The sequence below is a fragment of the Oratosquilla oratoria genome, chromosome 7 (assembly GCF_046742065.1).
Source record: "Oratosquilla oratoria isolate Oo_2021 chromosome 7, ASM4674206v1, whole genome shotgun sequence".
In the NCBI taxonomy this organism is placed as follows: Eukaryota; Metazoa; Arthropoda; class Malacostraca; order Stomatopoda; family Squillidae; genus Oratosquilla; species Oratosquilla oratoria.
In genome coordinates this window covers 26,723,937-26,728,936 of record NC_134783.1, presented here as the reverse complement: position 1 = coordinate 26,728,936, position 5,000 = coordinate 26,723,937, and the positions used below count along the sequence as shown (strand labels likewise).

Sequence of the window (5,000 nt, the reverse complement as noted above, 5' to 3'; positions counted from 1 at the left end):
GTCCGCCAGAAGACGTTACTAAACATCAAATGACCTTCTTCTTTTGTTTTTTTCAAATTAGACATCGAAGTCACTATTCTTCTGTATGTTTAGAGTGTTGAACACTGATTTTACTGAACACATGCGCTCTTTTCGTGGTTTTCAGAGCAGGTACCTGCCGGGACCTCAACTTAGGAGGTGGTCCGGAAGAGGTCATACAAGAACACAGGGAACGGTGTCCGCTGTATGCTACTATTAGGAATGGTGGTACCCAGGAAAGGAAGCCGAAGTCGGCTCGGTAGGGTCCGAGGTTAACGTCAGTTGGGGGCCATTACTCTGAGGGCGTAACGCTTCCCAGAAACAGAGGCATTATTTCATTTCATTCATCACCACAGTCACGTACATAAACGGATCTACATAAGCCGTGGAAGCGGCCATTTGTGGTAATATGCATTTATATATATTCGCAAATGCCTTTACGAGTATTATTCTCCCCACTCCCCCCAACATGTTTCAAGTTACAAAACCGAGCACACAACAGGCATAAATATAACTACAAGTTGTAGTGCACTTTCGCGTGAAAATATACATATTTTACATATATTTACTCAAACGTACACGAATAAAGCACAAGCTGGTGCATATATACGAAAAGCATGCATATACACACGCACAAGGTTCGAATCCTGCCCAGAGGCCGAAATTATTTCAGTATCGCTGCGCTTCGGGTCGTTACTCTGACTCTCGTGGGCGGGGAGTTGGGTGTGTGTGTGTGTGTGTGTGAAAGGTCATAGCATTACCCATAGATCGGTCATATGAGCTCTGAGCTCTCTTCCGGGAGGGAAATAGCTGTCGATCACGAGTCCAACACGTGATCCAAAGACCAAGGTGAATACACACACAATCACGCACGAACACGCGCGCACACACACAGAGCCAAATTACTCTATTGTATTATTGTCAGTGTATCACTGCTATTTCAATAAACCTATTATTATCATTATTATTAATTATTATTTCATTAGCAAACGCTTATCTACTTTCTCAGTCTTCTTTTCTTAGGTTGGAATAGTTCAGCGACCTTAAACTGTGCATTCACTTAATGCGATAATCTTGGGAAAAAAAAACAACAACTTACAAGTGAGTACCCCCATGTCTTGGGCCCTCCACGCTAAAAACAATTTACGATGTCCTCGTTGATGTAAGTGCACACCCTCATGAATAACGACCACGGCTCCCTCGAGAATTTTATAACAATATAAAAGTGTTCCGGGGCTTTTTTGCATAATGTGAGGTTAATAAAGGACCCTCTTTACGCGCGTCACAATGTTGTCCTGCAGTTACGTAAACGCGAGTACAGTGCACACACGCACGCGCGTGCGGTCTAAAGGTAGAGGAGCTCTGGTTCGTTAACGCACGCACACCAACCACACAAACACTGATATAGATACAGAAACACATACACATACACACACACACACACACACACACACACACACACACACACACACACACACACACACACACACACACACACACACACACACACACACACACACACACACACACACACACACACACACACACACACACACACACACATACACACACACACACACACACATACACACACATACACACAGTCTGGCGGTGAAGTGGTACCGTTCTCGGTCTCTCAGGCAGCAATACAAGTTTGGGCTACATGCATGCGTACACAAATACACATATGCACATACCTACATGCATGCCTACACAAGTACACATATGCATATACCTACGTGCATGCGTACACAAGTACACGTACGCACATACCTACATGCATGCGTACTCAAATGCACATATGCACATACCTACATGCATGCGTGCACAAATACACATATACACATACCTACATGCATACGTACACAAATACACATATGCACATATCTATATGCATGCGTGCACAAATACACATTTGCACATACCTACATGCATGCGTACACAAGTACACACATGCACATACCTACATGCATGCGTACACAAGTACACATACGCACATACCTACATGCATGCGTACACAAATACACATATACACATACCTACATGCATGCATACATACACATATACCTACATGCATGCGTACACAAATACACACATGCACATACCTACATGCACGCGTACACAAATACACACATGCACATACCTACATGCATACATACACATATACACATACCTACATGCATGCGTACACAAGTACACATATCCACATGCCTACATGCATGCGTACACAAATACACATATGCACGTACCTACATGCATGCGTACACAAATACACATATGGACATACCTACGTGCATGCGTACACAAGTACACATATGCACATACCTACGTGCATGCGTACACAAGTATACATACGCACATACCTACATGAATGCGTACACAAGTACACATATGCACATGCCTACATGCATGCGTACACAAATACACATATGCACATACTTACATGCATGCGTGCACAAATACACATATGCACATACCTACATGCATGCGTACACATAAACACATACCTACATGAATGCGTACACAAATACACACATGCACATACCTACATGCACGCGTACACAAATGGACATATGCACATACCTATATGCATGCGTACACAAACGCACATAAGCACATACATGCATGCGTACACAAATACACATAAACACATAATGCATGTGTACACAAATGCACATACCTACATGCATACGTACACAAGTACACATACGCACATACCTACATGCATGCGTACACAAACGCACGCGAACCCATTAGTGAGTGCAGATTTATGTATCTAAGGGTTGCTTGAGAGTAGCAGCTATTGATCAGCTCAGATGCTTGTGTGCACAAGATAAGAACCTTTTATCAACGTTTACTTTCCGCTCTTTTTCACTTGGGCGCGACGTCAGGAGGTTACCTCCGAGGTCAGGGCCACCCCCCACCTCCTCCTCCTCCTCCTCCTCCTCCTCCTCCTCCTCCTCCTCCTCCTCCTCCTCCTCCTCCTCCTCCTCCTGAAGAGGACCGCTGAAGTCGACCCTTTTAATCCCCCTGGGTCTCTCTACCACGTTCGCCTCCTTCTATCGTTTCCCGAGGGTGACCTCAGCCTCCTACTCCAATTTTTTTTTTCTTCCTACCTCCTCCTCCTCCTCTGACTCAGGTTTCCTCTTCTTTAGCTTCCTTTTTAGTCTCACGTTTCTCTCATATATCACTTTACTCACTAGCGCCTTTTCCCTTCCTTCCTCTTTTCGAAATTCCTTTCCTCCAGCTCTTTCCCTTCCTCCTCCTCCTCTTCCTCCTCCTCCTCTTCCTCCTCCTCCTCCTCTTCTTCCTTCTCTTCCTCCTCCTCCTCCTCTTCCTCCTCCTCCTCCTCCTCTTCCTCCTCCTCTTCCTCCTCCTCCTCTTCCTCCTCCTCCTCCTCTTCCTCCTCCTCCTCCTCCTCTTCCTCCTCATCCTCCTCCTCCTCATCCTACTTCTACCCCTCCTTCCGATTCTGTACCTCGTTCTCGTAAACTTTTCCTTGAATCTTTTAATTTTTCTCACCCCCTCTTCCTCATACTTTTCATCTTGGTCTTCTGATCTCCTCTTCTCCTCTTCCTCGTTGAGTCTCCAACTCTGAAAGTCTTAATTTCGAATTCTTTCTCTTTCTCTTCCTCTTCTCCCTTTCTCTACTTTCCTTCTCATTGTGTCTCTATCTCCTTTCCTCTCCTTCGTTTCCCCACCCTCTCTCCTCTCTCCTTTTCTCTTTTTCTCTCTACTCTTCTTCCCCGTCCTTTCTCATCCTACACCTCCTCCTCCTCCTCCTCCTCCTCCTTCTCCTCCTCCTCCTCCTCCTCCCCCTTCCTCTCTCCTTTTCTCTTTTCCTCTCTACTCTGCTTCCCCGCCCTTTCTCATCCTCCTCCTCGTCCTCCTCCTCCTCCTTCTCCTCCTCCACCTCCTCCTTCCTCTCTTCTTGGGGACGCTGTTTACTCTCGTTCTTTCCTGCGCGTATACATTCGACGTCCATAAAGGAAGAGGCTACTGTGCAGCTGTTGGAGGTCTCTGAAGGTCGTATCACGCTCGAGTATCTCTCCATCTCCATCCGTTTCGAGGAGAACTGTTGCGTGCGTCCCCGAGGAGAGGGAGGAAGAGGAGGAGGAGGAGGAGGAGGAAGTGGAGGAGGAGGAGGAGGAGGAAGTGAAGGAGGAGGAGGAGGAGGAGGAGGAGGAGGAGGAGGAGGAGGAGGAGGAGGAGGAGGAGGAGGAGGAGGAGGAGAAACATTACAGAACCTTCGTCTGAAAATGGGACGCGTCTTGGTCTGTTCGAACGTACACAGGTAGGGACAAGCACACATATACAAACACGAAAATAAACAAACAAACTCACACACACACACACGCACACACACACACACACACACACACACACACACACACACACACACACACACACACACACACACACACATGCACACACACACACACACGTGTACACACAAACACAAGTACAGACAAATACACACACCCGCGTACACATAGACACAGGCACACACACACACACACACACACACACACACACACACACACACACACACACACACACACACACACACACACACACACACACACACACACACACACACACACACACACACACCAGGCCCCCTGAACAAATATTTGGAGGCGTTTTGTGCAAATCAAAACAGGAGCTATGACGGTCAGATTTGAAGGAGGGGGAGGAGGGAGAGAAAGAACCAAAAGCAAAAGGGGAGAGGGAAAGAACAGAGTGAGGCCAAGGGAAGAAGAAGATAAAGAGAGAGGATGATGAGGAGGGAGATGAGGAGGAAGATGAGAAAGAGAGAGATAAAAAGGGAGAATGAAAGGGGGGAAAGGGAAAAATTAAAACGAGCAAGAGAAAAAAAAGAGGAAGTGAAAGAGAAGCAAGAAGGGGAAAATTAAAAAAAGAGGAGGAAGAGGACACGAATAGAGTGAAGGAAAATGTGGGTATGATGGCGGAAGACAAGA

General features: G+C 46.3%; 1 protein-coding gene across 1 annotated transcript in view; it reads right to left on the bottom strand.

Annotated features, from left to right (window-relative positions):
• Positions 1-5,000, bottom strand: part of SK (small conductance calcium-activated potassium channel) — a 393,426-nt gene that overhangs the window by 386,349 nt on the left and 2,077 nt on the right. The gene's annotated exons all lie outside the window — the stretch shown is intronic.